Source organism: Lagenorhynchus albirostris, chromosome 14 (assembly GCF_949774975.1).
Source record: "Lagenorhynchus albirostris chromosome 14, mLagAlb1.1, whole genome shotgun sequence".
In the NCBI taxonomy this organism is placed as follows: domain Eukaryota; kingdom Metazoa; phylum Chordata; class Mammalia; order Artiodactyla; family Delphinidae; genus Lagenorhynchus; species Lagenorhynchus albirostris.
In genome coordinates, this window is record NC_083108.1 from 86,540,217 (window position 1) to 86,559,318 (window position 19,102).

Genomic DNA, 19,102 nt, shown 5'->3' on the forward strand with positions numbered 1-19,102 from the left:
GAATCTACCAGAGGACTTCTGGGCAGCTAAAAGGCTCCGCAAGTCGTTGGCATTTGCACTTTAATACATCTAATACACGTCATCTCATGCCAAGATTGTGGTTTTGCATTTCTTTGACTTAAAATTTTCCATTGTGTCCCCTTTATGTTTATCGGAATGATTAAGGTCACTTCCCCGGTTTGCAACAACGGAAAGAAAGTCTGCTGGTAAGGAGACAAAAGGACAGATTTGGGGAGAGACTGAGGTAGGCTGAATAGAGACCCCACAAGGACGTGCACATCCTAACCCTGGAGCCTGTGAACGTTACCTTACATGGCAAAAATGACCTGGAAGGGGTGATTAAGATAAGGATCTTGAGATGGGGAGACTGTCCTGGATTATCCTGGTGGGTCCAGTGTAGCAATGGCAAGGGTCCTGATGAGAGGAAGGCGGAGAATCGGGTCGGAAAAGAGAGATTTTAAAGATGCTGTACTGCCGGGTTTGGACAGGGAGGAAGGGGCCATGATTCCAGGAATGCGGGTGCCTCTAGGAGCTGGAAAAGGTGAGAACGCAATTCTCTCCTGGAGCCTCCAGAAGGAATGAGCCCTGCCGACACCTTGATTCTAGGACTTCTGACACCGACCAGTCTGGTTCCAGTGACTCCACAATTAAGAAAGGAAAGGAAAAAGAAAGTGTTGGAAACATGAGGTTAAATTGGTCTTGGAAATCTCAAAGACTAATCTCTCACATGAAAAAAATACCTGTTTGTGAACATCTCTGCTCTTTCCCAAGAAATGAAAATTCTCCACTGTCACCGGTCACGTCACCCTCCAGCTCAGCTCCCTTAACTCGCCCACACCCACCTAAATGGCCCTTAGTAACGCTCCCCATTGCTTTTCGAGGTGTGTCATCTCTTTCCGGCAGGGACCCAGACTGAGATGCCGTGTGACCCCATTCTCCGTGACAGGCCAGCGGGAATCTCTGGGGGGCAATGACCCCACGTGAACACGATGCTTTATAAGAAAGGCTGGGCTGCTCCAGCTGCAGCGAGGACGGGACCCTCAGCAATGCTGCGGTGACCACAAGAGCCGCGGTCCCCGCGGGACGGCGCTGCAGGGGCGCAGGAGCCTGTGTCCCCGTCCGTCTCCAGCAGGTGCCTCTGCCCTGGGCTCTGGGAACTGCTGGTCGCATGAGAACAAGAATGCCCCCTGGGTGTTTACGTCACCCAGCCTGGGTCCCTGCTACCTGCAGCTGAAAGAACCGCCGCTGACTCTCGCAGAGAAGGGGGCTCTCTCTGATCTGGTAACAGCCGATCCTGTCTGCAAACAGGACCGAGGCTCCAAACCGAGGCTCTAAATGTCGGCTCAATGGGCTGCTTGCAGCGCTGGAGTCTCAGGACCTCACGCCACTGCCCAGCCGGCCTTTCCAGCCCTGCCCGTCCCAGGAGCCTTGGAAGAGAGGCCCATCGGCTTACAAGTCCCTGGTCCCCGGCTGCCCAGCGTCCGGAGCTCAAAGCCGGTCACTTTCATGACCAGAGAACCCCATAGAGCCAAACCTATGTCCTGGCACCTGGACTAGAACATTCTCCTGGGAATCAGCCAGGTTATCTACTGAAGGAGAAAGAAATCTCGGACTAGCAGAAAGGATGGGAAGAGATTTTCACTAAGACCTATAAACTCCCCTCCTCCACAAAAAGGAAAAAAAAGTTCTCAGATGTTCAAGCTTAAAAGCCCAGACAATTCCTCCTAAGGTGGAAAGCTATGAACAGTGGACCCTTACAAGATTTTGGTTTTTAATAAAGGAAAAATAGATAATGATACTCAGGTGTGCCCGCTGGGCTTTTCCAGCCAAAGGTGTGTGGCTCCACGAATCCCAAACGTCCACGTGTGGCATCCGACAGATGCCCAGTTTTCTCAGTAATGCGATGAAGAAGAGAGACCACCAGCTAGGGAGTGGCATGACCACTGTCCATACCAGTCATTTGTAACCGAACCCGGAATTCCAGCCAACCTCAGATTTCTGGCCAGCAGGTAAAAAGAGTTCACAGGTCATAGGTTCACAGGTCATGAACTTAACACCCCACACAGTACCTGGCTTCAGAACATGGGTACCACCGTGTCCTGCTTGCTGCCCGGGACCTCCCACCACACACAGGCACAGCGGCGCACTCCTGACTCAGGCACCAGATCCCGCCACTCGACTCGTCTCTACATCAAAATACAGATTTCGGGGGCAGCCGCAGTAGCACCAGGCGGGAAAGTAGCTTAAAGCATTAGGCAACAGTTACTCAGTGAGAAAGCCTGAACCTCCAGTTAGCTACCGGAACACCTGCCCAGTTTGGGGGGTGGAGCTTAATGGGCTCCTTTGAACCCAGGCAAGTAAGAAATTTGAAATCAGTTTAAAAAAAAAAAAAAAAGTTTGGTGTGCAGGCTTCGAGGGCATTGACCCCATCCTTTGCGCTCGTTTGTTTCCTTCCACAGGGCTCGTTTGTTTCCTTCCACAGGGCTGCCTGCCCAGGGGAATTCAATGCAATATTCCAGATAGTCCAATATCCAATTTTGCACCTAAGAGGCAATCCCTTCTGGGCAGGCTTCAGGGAACACACTGACTGCATCCCTTTGCCTCAATAATTAAGAGCTCTGAGCATTAAATTTGCTTATTTAATCAAGGCGACTAAAAAGCAGAGTGCAAATCCAAGCCCGAATCAGCTGGGGGAACTGGGAATTCCCAGACGTCTTCCAGAGAACGAGGAAGGCTCCTTGTGTTTCTACAGGTCACAGGGGTGGCCCCCCAGTGGATCTGGTGCTGTGGTTGTATGTTTTCAGCAGCAGCACAAACCGACCTGCCCCTTGCACATCCCCAAGTTACCCTGGGACACAGACACTGGTCCCTGAGGGCAGTCTTTTTTTTTTTTAACATCTTTATTGGAGTATAATTGCTTTACAATGGTGTGTTAGTTTCTGCTTTATAACAAAGTGAATCAACTATACATATACATATATCTCCTCCCTCTTGGGAGTCTTTTAATGCTGAAGGGAGCTCATTTTCTGGGCCTTGAAGCTTTGTTTAAAAGGCCACGGTGGGGCTTCCCTGGTGGCGCAGTGGTTAGGAATCCACCTGCCAATGCAGGGGACACGGGTTCGAGCCCTGAGCTGGGAAGATCCCACATGCCGCGGAACAACTAAGCCCATGAGCCACAACTACTGAAGCCCGCGCTCCTAGAGCCCGAGCTCTGCAACAAGAGAAGCCACCACAATGAGAAGCCTGCGCACTGCAACGAAGAGTTGCCCCCGCTCGCTGCAGCTAGAGAAAGCCCGTGCGCTGCAGCTAGAGAAAGCCCGTGCGCAGCAACGAAGACCCAACGCAGCCAAAAATAAATAAATTTATAAAAGGCCACAGTGTGGAGGCAGCAGGGGAACACGTTTCAAATCTTAAAGTGAAAAAATAATGTCGGATTTGGTGAGAGTTCTATGGGAGCAGGGGTGCCCCTCAGGCTAGCTAGAGAGACAGGTCCGGGAATGAGACGGTGGTGGTACCCACCACCTGGGTCTGCTCTACGAGAACCACACTCCGGGTGTAGGAACCCAGCTTAGGAGCGGACAGATGCGCACATGGAGTGATCTGAGTGAAAGAGAGAAAGCCGAAAAGAAAAGGAAAAAGAGAAAGAAAGAGAGAAAGCCATCCCAGGATCAACCCTTCCTCTGGCCAGCGTGCCCAGCCCTGTCGTCAGCCCGCCTCCGATGCCGAAAGCACCACCATTTTTTTTCATCTTTGTTCCTGTTTAAATAAAAAGACTCTTGGGCTGAGAAGGTCACTAAGCCTCATTATGGATTCACACTTCAGCGTGAGTGAGTTTATCAGAGACTTTCCTGTTTGGAAGGAAAAAGGACAGAGGACACAGGGCCTGGCAGGAATAGGAGGCAAAAGGGGAACTAAAGGGAGAGTTGGGGGTGTAGAAAAAACACATCTTTTTTTTTAATCGTGGTAAAATACTCATGACATAAAATTTAACGTCTTAACCATTTTTAAGTGTACAGCTCAGTGACATGAAGTGCGGTCACATAGTTGTGCAATCATCACCACCAGAACTTTCTCATCTTCCCAAACTGAAACTCTGTCCCCATTGGACACTAACTCCCCATCCCCCCCTTCAGCCCCGGCACCCACCATCCTGCTTTCTGTCTCTAGGAATCTGACTGCTCTAGGGACTTTATATAAGCGGAATCCTACAGTGTTTGTCCTTCTGTGACTGGCTTTTTTCACTGAGCGTAATGTCCTCAAGGTTCACCCGTGTTGCAGCACCGCTGTCAGAACTTCCTTCCTTTAAAGGCTGCGTAACAGTCCATTGTAGGTATATACCACCTTTTGTTATCCATTCATTTGTAGATGGACACGGTGGCTTCCACATTTTGGCTATTATGAATAATGCTGCTGTGAACAGGGGTGGACAAATACTGCTTCTCAGTCCTGCTTTTAATTCTTTTGGGTGTATCCCCAGAAGTGGAGTTGCTGGTTCATGGTGTGACTGCATTTTTAATTTGCTAAGGATCTGCTATCCTGTTCTCAGTGGTCCCTGCACCATTTTACATTCCCACCAACACCTGCTATTTTCTGAAAAGCACAACTTTTGGGGGGGGGGAGAAAAAAAAAAGGCCAAACAGGAAGGCAGGAAAGTAAGTGTGTAATCAAGAAAGCTCTAATTTTTATAGTAACTGAAATACGCTTTAGTACATCTGTGAAATTAGCGACTCCAAACCACCAACCAAGCGTTAACTAATATCTACTCTGAGCACCCACGATGTGTCCCGTAAGATCAGATGCTGGGGATACAGTGATGGATATGAAGGCAAAGACCTCTGCTACCTGGGAGGTGACATTCTTACGGGGGGGTGGGGACAGACACACACATTAGTGAAGACACATGACCGACCAAGTAATAAGAGACACAAGAAGACAAAAGCCAGGTGAAGCCACATGGTTAGAAGGAGGAGGAGGGAGGGACGCGGGTGGGAAGCAGGGAAGGTCTAGCTGAGGACGTGACTCTTAGGCTGACATATGAAGAGCGAGAAGCTGACGGCCATCGGAAAAGAAGGGAGTAGAGCTCTAAGCAGGGAAAGTCATGGCCTGCCCAGGCAGGCCTGGTGGTCAGAGGAGCAAAAAGCAGTTCAGGGTGGACAGAACTTCAGGAATCAAAGGTCGAGAGGCAGGTGACAAGGCTGAGCAAGGTGGCGGCCGTGGGGAAGAGATGCATTCCTATTTGGGAGGAAGTGTACTCAGAGGAGCAACACCGCCTGGCTTGAATCACCAGATCACTCTTGATCCTGCCGGAAAATGACTATCGGATGTCAGGAAGGGTGGTAAGCAGGCCGTGTCAGCATCTGGGCCAGAGAAGTGGCGGCCTGCGTTGGTGGGACACAGTGGGGATGGGCTGTTCAGAGTGAGGTGCAGGGGTGAGGAAAGGAAGAATCCTGGACGGCTCCCAGCGTCTTGGCCTGAGCAGCTGGGCGATGGCCAGGCACTGGGACGAGAAAACTAGGAGAGGCAATGGTTTGGGGATCGGACATGGGAGGTTTTGCTCCGGCCCTGATGTGACCGAATAGACGTCTAGGTAGGGATGTCTAGCAGACAGCAAACGAGACGCTTCCCAAGTGCTTCGGGCGGTGGCCGCACGATGAAATAGAAGAGGCAGGACCCAGGGTCCCGGCCACCCTCCTTTGGGTGGCCTGCAGTGAGTCTCCCTCTTCGCCTTCCCCAGGTCCCTGCCTCACGGCCCCCCTCCCGGTGGCCCGTCAATAGTGGCTGTCGGTTACCTTGTCCAGCTGCCGGGCCCTTGCGGGAAGGCCTGCATGATGGGGTCTCAGGCGATGGTCTCCCTGGGCAGCATCCTTCAGTGCATTTTCCTAGAACAAAAGGAAAGGCCATGGTGAGAAGAAGCCCCAGCCTCCAGAGACACGCGGAACACAGTGGTGAAGGGTTCTGACTCGAAATTAGACGTGGGTTGGGTGTGGTTCTGCGATTCACAAGGTTTGTGGGATTGGACCAGTTTCTTCTCTTCTTTCCGGGCCGTGAGCTTCCCACTCTATAAAACGGGAGGAGTGACAGTTTACGATGACGTTACAAGCAGATGATAAAATAATATCTATAAAGCCTGTACTGAAGTGTGAGAAGGTAGTTCACATCCGATACACGGCGTGCTGACCTGCATTACACGCTTGTGTCCTGAAGCGGCAACAGAACCGCTCTCCAACTGCAGTTTATCTCAAGCTTTGACCCGCCCCCTCTCCTCACAAACACTGCTCCAAACACATTGCCATAATAAACGGTAGATAACTGTCTTGCTCCAAAAGAAGATACAAATCTACGAGGATTGTGGATGGCTGGACCACGTGTGGTGGTGCAACTCCCAGGACCCGCCAGACTCTGAGTCCAGAAATGGGCAGAGAGAATGAGGACCCCAATTTTTCTTGCTACGCAGGACTGGAAGCATCCCATTTGAGGCTAGAGGCCTGAGCAAAGGTCACCACCCGACCCGAGACTGAGGTCAAGTCCCCAACCCCAGAGCTCTAGCTCACATAAGGGAATTCCCTGGAGAGGCAGAGGGACCAGACCCCCCGGCTCAGTGTTATCACCTGTGCAGGAAATCTGAGCTACCAGTAGTAAAACTGGGAGCGTACACAGGGTGGGACAGGACTACAAAGAAGTAAGATGAGCACAGAAAGAGACAGATCGGGGGTAAAAATGTCCCATGAAAGGTGAGTCTGAAAATAGAAATTCCAAAACCCAGAAAGAAAACTCACACTACTGAAGAGATTTAACAAAATCGGTAACCAGGGTGAATTGACTCCAGAAGAAATAAAAATGACAAAGCAACCTGCCAATGACATCAGTGAGCAAAGTTGAGGGTCCTCGCAAAGGTAAAGGAAGGGATGACGTCCACTCAGAAAGCATAAGGAAGCAGCAACAGGGACGATTAGTGCCCACTGTGGAAGGGGACGGCAACGGCCACCAGTAGTCAGGTCTGCAGTTTTCTTGTTTGCTTGAAAACAAGTGTGTTCTCTGCTCACCTCCTAAGTGAGTTACTCTCCGGGGAGCACCCACGTCTGAACTGACCTGGGAATCTGCTCTGCAATACTTCGAGAGTTCTGAATTTGGGCTCATTCACACTCGCGATAGGAAAGGGGCAGGAATCACACGGTTCTGAACACCTCCCACAGGAAGAAAGGCTCCTCCTGGCTGTTTTCAGGTCCCGTATTTCAGTCAAGCCCCCTTCCCCTCGGCCACCGTCGTTACCATCTCCTCCTCTCCATGGCATCTCCCAGGTTTCCATGGTGATGAAGCACATGGAAGCAATCCCCACGCGCCTCGCCCGTGGGGTCTGGTTCTGGAAAACAATGGTCCCCAACCCGTGGGAAAGCGCCTCGCTCCTCTGAGATGCCCCAGCGGCGTAAATGCATGGTTGTCTTTCTTAAGTCAAGCAGTTACAGTGGAGTCCCCTGCCAGCTCCTTGAAGGACCTGGAGACATTCTGAGATGTGCCACGTGTGAGAGTCACCAGCAATCACAGGGATGGGTGCACTGATCCAGACACCTGACGCCTGGCCTGGGAGGGCTTGGATGCCCCAAGGTGAACTACGGTGGCCGTGTCTCAGGGAGTTACAGGAGCAACTTTAAACAGGGTTAGGATGTCAGTTCTGCGGTCAAACTGGCTCAATACAAACTCTAGCTCCTCTGTGTGTTGTCCTGTGACCTCCGGCAGGTTGTCCGATATCTCTACACTCTCTAAGACGGAAGGATGTAGAAGTGTCCACCCAAGCAGCCTTTGGGAGGATTAAAGGAGATGGTTCTCGTAGAGCACCAAGCACTTCCCTGCGCACGACGGCAGCTCAAGCAGGGGTCCCCTTCCCCACCGGAGGTACCACTGTCACTGTCCACACCTTCCGCATTCTGCCATGCCCGCCATCACCCCCCTCTGCAACTCCCCTAGAAAAGTGGATTGCAAGAAGGGGACGTCGGGAAGAGGAGCAGTGCTAACCCTTTCATCCGGTTTTACGGTGGTTGTAGAAAAGTTACATTCATCTGTTTTACCTATATTCCATCTCAGTGATCAAGGTCAGCTGCTTCACCTGATAAAACCAATCTTCACAAGAAAAAAAGCCCAGGATCTAACTCCAGTCCGGGAAGCACCGATCCACAGTGTCACCAGGCAAAAGGGAGGACACGTGGCCATCGCTTCCCCAAATCAGTCCAAGCATGAATCGGCAACTGGGGTACAGCTTACTGTACTGGTTCCCCAGCCGAGAGGAGCTGGGAACAGAAAGAGCTGCTGAAAAGCAAACTCATCCCCAGACGAACAACCCTGCACCCCACAGAAAACTCCTCAGCAGAAGGCAAAGCCCCTCACACAGTGATGCTGAAAGAACCCATCCAGCAATCAACACGCCCAGGTAAAAGCCCGAAGAAGGGTGAAGATGCCACGTAAGCCACGCAGACTACGCGATTTCTTTGCCCGATTATAGCATCTCATTTATCCAGACTTGCCGATCACCACTGAAGAAGCCGAGAGGCGAGCATGGGGCAGGGGACACATGTGGTCTCGCCCTCAGTGTTGCGGTGACGGCAGACGTCGGTCCTCCCGCCCTTTGGAGTAACAGAGCACGGACGCCCCTCAGACATGCATGCATCTTGCGTTGCTCAGGGGAAAAATCAGAAAAAGCCTACGGCTCACGCTTCCAGTCCTATTGAGATGCTGAGGAGCAGCAAGACTTACCCTGGAAGCTTTCATCACTGACACCGTGCAGGACCAGAGCTGCCCACCCGGGTAAGCTGTCACCTAGCCCTTCTGGATTAATCAGCGCCACCAAAGCAGGGCTGTCAAGCAGGAGACGGAACACCTCACGTACTGGCCGCATGCTTGAGACCAGAAGGCCCCCCAAAGATGTGGGCTTTCAGTTGCAACACGACAAAATGAGACTCGCCAACAGGCGCGGGTGCACAAGCTATGACAATTCACTGGAGGAGGGGGACGGCGAGGACTTAATATAATCTGACACTCCTGCTGAGTGACGAGGTTCCTCACAGCCTGGGGTAAGGCAGCCGGCCACACCAGCGCCCAGATCACAGGTGTGCACACACACCTCCCCCCGCTACAGTGTGACCTGCGCCACGCTGGCTTCCCCGGTGCTGGGGGTTTGACACTGTTGACTACTGACCACATCTGAGGGCCCAGGAATTGAATCTGACAGCCCACGCCCACCGCCTGGAGATGCAAAGCCAGTGACTCATGCATCAGCAGGACTGTGATAACAAAGAACTTTCCGAACACCAGCTGTATGAAATCACCCTTTAAGCTCCGTCTTCCCAACCTGAAATAACGATTGTTAAGAGAGAAAAACCAGCCTCTGTGTATCTGTTCGCTTCTTCGGAAACGGTGCAGCTTTCCTGTCCTTGGGAGACTCTCAGCGTCGTGATGGGAGCAGACTGAGTCTTGGATACTTTACATTTGAAGCCGTCCAAGTAAGAGGGTTTAGGGTTCACAAACAGTGGGTGCACGAGACAGGCTCTACCCTGGAGGAATCAAAACACACAGTTTGTCGAATCTAGTTGTCTGCAGCCACAGAGAGAAAAGGGCACAGTCCTTTTTTCCACTTTGTAGATGAACGTTTGGAGGTTAGGACCAGCTCCCAGAAGGCTGATCAGGAGCTCCGGTACTGAGTTGAGGACACCTGGGACCAGTTACCCCTGAAGCCTGAGTCCCGGGAGTGAGTGCCATCTGCCAGTGAGACTAAAGGGAGGACCCCGGACAGAGTGAGAGAAACACAGATACTACAACGGGCAGAAGAGGCTCCTGCAGAGGGCTGGGCAGGAGTGATGGGAACAAGGAGTGTGACGTCCTATAAGCTAAGGAAGCACAAACTTGAGGATGAGGGTCCACAGCATCAGATGCTGCCCAAGCCAGGTGAGGACCATAGGATAGACGTGGTCTTAGTGGGTGCAGCATTGAAGACGTCCCCCATGACCTTCAAGAGAGGTGCTGAGAGAGAACCCTCCTACGATCTTGATGGGAATGTAAATTGGTGCAGCCACTATGGAGAACAGTATGGAGGTTCCTCAAAAAACTAAAACTAGAGCTGCCATATGGTCCAGCGATCTCACTCCTGGGCATATATCTGGAGAAAACTCTAAGTCAAAAAGATACATGCACCCCTGTGTTCATAGCAGCACTATTCACAATAGCCAAGACATGGAAGCAACCTAAATGTCCATCGACAGATGAATGGATAAAGAAGATGCGGCACATATATACAATGGAATATTACTCAGCCACAGAAAAGAATGAAATAATGCCATTTGCAGCTACATGGATGGACCTAGACATGATCATACTAAGTGAAGTAAGTCAGACAGAGAAAGACAAATACCATATGATAGCACTTATGTGTGGAATCTATAAAAAAAAGTGATACGAATGAACTTATTTACAAAACAGAAATAGACTTACAGACATAGAGGACAGACTTATGGTTACCAAAGGGGAAGCGGGGGATTGATAAATTAGGAATTTGGGATTAGCAGATACACACTACTATACAGGTAAAACAGATAAATAACAAGGGTCTACTGTGTGGCACAGGGAACCGTACTCAGTATCTTATAATAACCTATAATGGAAAAGAATCTGAAAAAGGATATATAAATATATATGCATAACTGAATCACTTTGCTGTACACCTGAAACATTGTAAATCAACTCTACTTCAACAAAAAAAATAGAAAGTTTTCAAAAGTTTTCAAAAATAAAATAAAAATACAAAGACAGGTGCTAAGGATGGAATAGCAGAGGTCACCGTGTGAGACAGGAGAGGTCCAGAAACTGAGAGTCGAGAGTTCTTGGAAGAATACTGAGTTGAACAGGAGGAGCGAGCCCAAGATGAGCCTCCGAGGGACGCGCGTGGCGCGGGAAGGCGGAGGAGATGCAGGCTCGGGCAGCAGCAGCGGTAGGTAACAAGACCCAGTGGCTCCACCCTCCTCCTGCAGGTAAGTGGCTGTTGGCGGGTGATGGAAACAGGGACACTCGCGGGAAATCCAGTGAAGGCCGCAGGTGGTGACACTCACGCGAGCGGCAGGCCACACTGGGAAGGAGCGATGGCAGGAGAGAAGCACAAAGCACTTTGGGGATGAGACCACGTGAGGGGAGACGAATGCACATTCAATTACATCACGGCTGCAATGCACAGAGCTCCTACTCTGAGCCAGGAGCTGATCTAAGCTCGTTGCTTCCTTGTTTTTCTTTTTAAAAGCTCATCCAATTCTCACAACATCTCTGTGAGGTGGACACTACTATCCCCACTTGGTATACGAGGAAACCAAGGCACCAGGGGTTAAGTAACCTGAACAGGTAACCTCCACGTAGCAGGTGGGGCAGCTCCCGAGCATTGGACCACGCTGCTCCCTGCACTCCCGTCGCCCCCAACTCTCTTTCTGAAGAGCAAAAGGTCCTGCAGCTTTCCTGGTCCTGGGAGCTGCCAATGGGCTCAGAAATGCCTCCAGCTGGGAGGAGTGGGTGTCCTGGGAGACCTGGGACAGCGTTCCTCAAGCTGGGGGCTGAAGATACAGTCTTGGGGGGTGGTCTATGAAAATAAAATGTTGGTATTTTTTATTTCCATGAAATCTAAAAGGAATAAATATAAGCATATCCCTTGCCTCCTTACCACTCTACTGAATTTCAATGCTTGTGTGTGTGTGTGTGTGTGTGTGTGTGTGTGTGTGTGTGTCTGCACCAGCTTGAAGAATTACCATCTTGACTGCCCCAAGGTAATGAAAAGATAACAAAGGCTAACGTAAATGGTGCTTTCATACCAAGTGCGAGCCACATGCCTTCACATGTGCTTAAGAATCAAAGATTTTGCAGGAGTTTGAAAGAGATCAACGGTAGGAATGTTGAATCAACTTTCAGGCAGCTGTCACCAACTGCCTAAGTAAAGTTACGTAAAGGGCACCATCTTTACTTATAGAGGAAAATTCAGTTTAAATAAAATAATATCATCCGACACATTAAATTACAATAAGTTTGAATTTTGAACTTTATTGGCTTCTCTCGTTTGTTTCTTTCTAACCTGTTCATTTGCGGCGGCTGTATGGTTTAGAAAAGCTGTAAAAATTTTATAAACCAGTTTTATCACTGTGCACATGTTTACATTATGAATTGTAAATATATAGTCATACTATGTTTAAATATAATAAAGACTCTGTTGTTATAACGTGCAAGTCTAGTAGGATCATATTGTGCAAGAGTGATATAATTACCAATGATAATAATATATAGTAAAAATTATGAAAGTCAACACTGGGATGTGCTTGATAATATTTCCCTTTCTGAAAAGTCTTCCCGAGTGGCTCTAGCCTAAAGGCATGGGCGGGGAGGATGGAGTACGCGCAGGAGAGAAAGGAAGGGGGAATAACAGGATGGCGTGGAGTGCCTGGGGTGAGAGAGCTGGAAGGAAGGGGGAGGAGCTTGCTTTGTTCCTGTCCAGGGTCCTGACCATGGCTGAGCCCCACTCCTGCCTCTTGTGGTCAAGGCCCAGGACAGCGTCTAAGTCATCACATGCTTTGGAGAAATACTGGGACTCAGGAGACCTGGGTTTGAGACCTAATTCTAACATTTACCAAGTGTGATTCTGGGTAAATTCTTTAACCCTCTGAGCATTCCTGGCAATTTAAATGAGATAATGCACACAAGCACACTTGGCAATCTGTAAAGGGCAACTTGAATGTGAAAACTGTTATGTAAATAAAGGGACTGCCTCTGTTTTCCTGTAATGCTCTGGGGGTCGGGGCAGGGAGAGAGAAATCCAAATCTCTAAGTCCCCGTCTGTATTCAGAAAAACCCATAAATGTGCACTTGGAATACTCGCTATTCCTTGACCTGTTTGATATTCAGGCATCGTACATATGCCAATAATGCAATTACGGAGAAGCACACCGTGCTATTTAAAAGCTATTTTTCTAATATAGGTTAAAGACGAACTGAAATGGAAAAATGTAACACACCAAGCAGGCTGTAATGCTAAGCTCATGACCCAGACAGACACTTGTATTTTAAAGAAAGCGTCTCTCAGTGATTGTATTTCATCAGTTTACATGTACTTACTATGTGTGCTTGGTCCTTCTAATGGTTAAATATAAGCACAGTGAAATTTATGCTTGGTTCCCATTGGTCACTATCGTCAGTACACAGGCTGGCCCCAAAGACAGCTCTTCTCTACCAAAAACGGTGGGACTGGACCTAGGAGAGTTATTCGACACGGGATTAACAAGGGTAGGGGAGCACGGGGAGAGGAAGAGAGGACAGTTAAAACGTAGAAGAGTTGGAACTTTCCTACATTGCTGGTGGGGACATAAAACGGTGCAGCCGCTGTGGAAAAGAACTGGATGTTTCCTCCAAAGGGTTAAACAGAATTACCTTATGACCCCGTGATTCCACTCTTAGATATATACCCAAAAGAACTGAAAAAAAGGGGTCCAAACAAATCCTTGTACGTAAATGTTCACAGCAGCACTATTCACAATGGCCAAAATGTGGAAAAAAACTCAGATAGGTGTCCATCAGCTGAGGGACACATAAACAAAGCGTGGTCTCTCCATGCAACGGCATGTCATTCAGCCATAAAAAGGAATGGAGCACTGACACACGCTACAAGGTGAACCTTGAACACATCAAGCTAAGTGAAAGAAGCCGGACGCGAAATGTTACATACTGTGTATATTTGGTATGAAATACAAAAAATAGGTAAATCCAGAAAGCACGCTTCTGGTTGCCAGCGACTGGGGGGAGCGGGGGGAGCGGGAGTGATTGCTCAATGGATACGGGGTTTCCCTTTGGGGTGATAAAAATGTTTTAGAACCGGATAGAGGTGGTGGTTGTACGACGCTGTGAACATGCTTAAATGCCACTGAATTGTTTACTATAAAACTGTTAATTGTATGTTGTATGAATTTAACCTCAGTTTTTGAAAATTGTCATCAGTTCCTCCAGCAACAGAGCCTGAAGTGCTGTGAGACAAGAAAGGTTATTCCCCAACTGTTTCTCCACAAGCTCTTCCTGTTGGAAGTATCTCCCGCATTGAGACCCACTTGGGACAACTGGTCTCCTAGATGCAAACAACACTGCATCTGGTCCTCAACCAATAAGCAGCAGTCCCCCCCAGCGCTAGAGGGAAAAGCTGAGAACTGTTAGGTTCATCTCCAATATGGCTCCTGACAAAGGGACCTTCAGGAACCCTTTTTCTATATATGACTTCGGCATAACCTGCTGGCTTTGGAACTGAATGCTGGCATAAAATGCAACTCTTCCATAGGCTTGTTCGGCATACACAATGCGTAAGAATTTTAAAACCATCTTCCACCTACTCTCCAAAAAGAATTTAAAGATGCCTGTAATAAAATATTTATGCAATAGGGTGGTTAAGAATTTTAAAAAAAAGAGAGAGAGTACAATATATAGAAAAATGTATAACCAGGGAATCACATAGAGGATTCTACCCATTGACTGAACATCACATTTGAGCATGGAGCTTGCCAGCTACGAACTGGAAGGACAAGTGATCAGATAGAAATTTGTTCATGGAAAGGATAAGCCTCCTAGGATCCTTCCACAAATAACACGGCGATAAAAAAATATTTAAGTGCCTTTTAAAAAAGTGTTTGCTTTTTCAAGAGAGAGTTTATCAGTAACCACATTGTTACAATGTTGTTACACAGTGGTACCGCTCCGTTAAGAGCTTCAGCGTCTTACACTCCTGCCAACCTAGGGGCTTTCTTTCCTTCACCACATTCCAAATTCTTGATCATGGAAACTTGGAGTTATACAAGCAAGTGGAAACAGTCGTGCTGCAAACTGGCCCAGCCAGGCAGAGTCAGGCTGTAACCCTGGGCAAACTGAGCAGCCACTCACTCAGTAACACCAAGTGTCTCCCCCTAAGACCCATCACTCCGACTGATTAGTGACCGGATTTGCCTTACGACTCAGAGACCTCCAGGTGTTGGAAAAGACATATTTGAGTTTAGGTCCAAATCTGTCTTCTGTCCACATCGTGGTACATCAAACGTCATAGAAAACAGACCAAATTCCTTTCCTACCTGGACGTTTCAGATATTTTTTGTTTTTGGCTGTGCCGCACGGCACGCAAGATGCAGAATCTTAGTTCCCCGACCAGGGATTGAACCCGTGTCCCCTGCAGTGGAAGCGTGGAGTCTTAACCATGGGACCGCCAGGGAAGTCCCTGGATGTTTCAGGTATTTTTAAGATAACTTTTTGTTTTGTTTTGTTTTTATTGAGTTATAATTAACATGCAATATTATATTAGTTTCAGATGTATAGCATAGTGATTTGATATTTTTATACATAATGAAATAATCACTGCAATAGGACGAGTTACCATCGTCACCATACAAAGTTCTCACAGTATTACTGACTCTATTCCTTATGTGTACATTACATCCTTGTGACATCTTTCTCTTATACCGGATGTTTGTACCTCTTAATCTCCCTCACCTACTTCATCTGACCCCCCAAACCACCTCCCTTCTGGCATCCACCTGTTTGTTCTCTGTATCTATGAGTCTGTTTCTGTTTTGTTTGTTTCATCTGTTTTGCTTTTTAGATTCTACATATAAGTGATACCGTATGGTACTTGTCTTTCCCTGTCTGACTTATTTCACTTAGCATAATACCCTCCGGGTCCGTCCATGTTGCCACAGATGGGAAGGTTTCATTCTTTTTACAGCTGAGTAATACTCCATTGTACACACACCGCATCTTCTTTATCCATCCATCTATTGATGGGTACTTCATTAACTTTTTTATTTAAAAATTTTTTTCTTTATTTAAAAGTTTTTTTCTTTGTTTGTTTCTTTCTTTATTTTTTTGGCTGCATTGGATCTTAGCTGCAGTATGCCGGATATCTGTTGAGGCATGCGGGATCTTTCACTGCGGCATGGGCTCTTCGTTGGGGTGTGCGAACTTCTCTCTATTTGCGGCACGCAGACTTTCTCCCTCTAGTTGTGGCCCGTGGGCTCCAGGGCAGGTGGGCTCTGTAGTTTGCGGCATGTGGGCTCTCTCACTGAGGCGCGCGGGCTCAGTAGTTGTGGTGCGAGGGCCTAGCTGCCCTGCGGCATGTGGGATCTTAGTTCCCCAACCAGGGGTCTAACCCGTGTCCCCTGCATTCGAAGGCAGATTCTTCACCACTGGATCACCAGGGAAGTCCCTCATTAACTTTTTAGATTGAAGTAAAAAACACATACACAAAAGTGTACAAATCATAGGCATACAGCTCTGTTAACTTTCAGAAAGTGCACACGTCAGCACAATCACAGCCCAGGTCACAACACAGAACCTTTCAGTAGCCCCCAGATTCCTCTCCTGTCTCCTTCCCGGTCAAGATTCTCCCAAAAGGTAACCCCTAATTGTTCTGCCTCCTTTCTAACTCTATGTAAATAGAATAAAAATAATTGACAGAGGTAGGGGTGCATGTGAGCCAGAGAGAGAGGGAGAAGTGGGGAGGGGAGGAGAGGGGAGAGAGCGGGACTGGCTTGTGGAGCTGGAGGGAGGTTCTCACCCACAGACATTATGTTTGGTCAAATAAATATCATCCCGTGGTTACTGCCTTCTGAAATGCAGGTGATCCTAGAATAGGTTGACACTTTTAGTCCCTAGACTTAATAATGATTGACTCAATTTATCCCCAGATAGAAGCTCAAAAAGGAAAACCAAACTCTTTGTTGATTTTATGAATCCTCCTCTGGGAGCGGTTCCCGAAAGGGCTTGAGAATCCTTTTTAGGCATCAAAAAATTCACAACCAAGGGAACCTTCCTACACTGTTGATAAGAATGTAAATTGGTACAGTCACTGTGGAAAATGGTACGGATGTTCCTCAAAAAACTTAAAATAGAATTGCCATATGATCCAGCCACCCCACTCCTGGGCATCTATCCAGACAAAACTATAATCCAAAAAGATACAGGCACCCCAGTGTTCACAGCAGCACTATTTACAATAGCCAAGACATGGAAACAACCTAAATGTCCATCGACAGATGGATAAAGAAGATGTGGTACATATACACAATGGAATACTACTCAGCCATAAAAAGGACAAAATAATGCCATTTGCAGCAACGTGGATGGACCTACAGATTATCATACTAAGTGAAGTAAAGAGAAAGACAAATACCATATGATATCACTTATGTGTGGAATCTAAAATACAACACAAATCAACATACCTACAAAACAAAAACAGACTTACAGACATAGAGAACAGACTTGTGGTTGCCAAGGCAGTGGGGAGGGGAGGGAAGGATTGGGAGTTTGGGATTAGCAGAGGCAAACTATTATATATAGGATGGATATAAAAGAAGTTCCTATTGTAGAGCACAGGGAACTGTATTTGAAATCCTGTGACAAACCATAATGGAAAAGAATATGAAAAAGAACATATATATATATATATATATATATAAATATATATAACTGATTCACTTTGCTGTACAGAACAAATTAACACAACATTGTAAATCAACTATGCTTCAACAAAATTTTTTAAACATTCAAAATCAACACTCCAATTACATGATTGCATCTGGACTTTCATTTATTTGGGGCATTTATGGATTGGCTGACTTTGGCAATAAGCTATCCCCCAGCCCACCTCCACTACTGGAGTCCAATATGGTAGCCACCAGACACATCTGGTTGTTTAATTTTAAAGTTCACTAAAATCAAGTAGAATTCCAGTATAGAGCTTAATTACCCTCCTCTTGAGTATGGACTGGACTTAGCAACCTGCTTCCAGAGACCAGAATATGTTTAGAGAAGAACAGCAACTTCGCAGTGGAGAAACCTGGCCGACACCAGCTTAACCAGGAGATCAAGGTCAACGTCACCCGTGAGAACATCATCATCACATTGACATCATATGATGGGAGGAGATGAGAAGGACACTTCACCTCTGTGGTACTTTCTCCAAAAACCTATAACCCCAGTCTAATCATGAGAAACCCCCAAACTGGGGATGTTCTAAGCTTCTGAGAAACTCTCAGAAATCTGAGTAGACTACGGAGGCAGGATGACTAAAGGCCATGTCGGGTCCTGAGTGGAATCCTGGAACAGAACACTGGGACACCACCAAGGCGACCTGGGCCCTTGTACCTAGACACGATGTCAGCTGTAGCTGCATATTTGCAAACGCTGGAATTGGTCCATGGAATACTCCTGGGCAGACAGGAGAACCACCTAACTTTGCCCCCAAAGTTTGCCTCTGCCTCTGTAGCTGACATTTCTGAGTAGACTTATCTTCCATGAATCCCATTTTGCCACTGGTGATGCAGGATGGAGGGTGCTGGGCTGGGAAGAAGGTATCAGGTCCCAAGTATGAGGTTGGTGGAGATTCAGAAAAAGCAGATTGAGACTCGACCTTGGAGGGCCCCCAGCTCACCCAGTGGCCAGCTGCATTGCTGTCAGCAAATTACTTAACTTCTCTACTTCTCCCTCCCTTCACCTATAGAAATGGGCATCACAACCCATACCCTCGCAAGGTCATTGGGAAGACTGAAATAAACAGTCTACACACTAGAAAGAAAGCAAATGTAAGTTTCTAGTGTCCCCGTGCAGGATTCTCAACCCAGGCTGTACAGCGTATACAGCGCATCTCAAATTGCAAAGGAAAATCTTCTCCTATCACAAATTCCTCGGCCTCGGGGAACAGGAAGCGTCCTGATCTCTTTTGATGGAGGAAATGAGACTCCGCCTCTCTTTCTGGCATGGAGATGTCATTAGAGGGTCCATGTCAGTGCTTAGAGCTAAATCCAGATCACTTTTTAAAACTTCCCCTTTTGCTGAGGCTGGACCCACGGTGAGAGCCTTGCTAGTTTCAAGCACGTTTGCTCTTACTCTGTCTCTCTCTGGATGGGACTGTCAACAGATCTGCCGTCTCCATTTTCATTCACGCAGGGTCACTTGACTCCAAGAGCTGACGGAAGCAAAATGTATGCCTGTAGAGTCCTTCAATGTGGAGGGAAAAGGGCTAAAAATTTCTCAGTGTTTTACAAGGAAGGTTATTCAAAATGGC

The 19,102-nt window shown here is 47.8% G+C and overlaps 1 protein-coding gene across 1 annotated transcript in view; it reads right to left on the reverse strand.

Annotated features, from left to right (window-relative positions):
- RIMBP2 (RIMS binding protein 2) overlaps window positions 1-19,102 on the reverse strand; it is a 221,928-nt gene that overhangs the window by 124,165 nt on the left and 78,661 nt on the right. The window contains exon 2 of the mRNA XM_060120952.1: window positions 5,790-5,879. The gene's annotated coding sequence lies outside the window, so the exon portion shown is untranslated. The remainder of the gene's footprint in view (window positions 1-5,789; window positions 5,880-19,102) is intronic.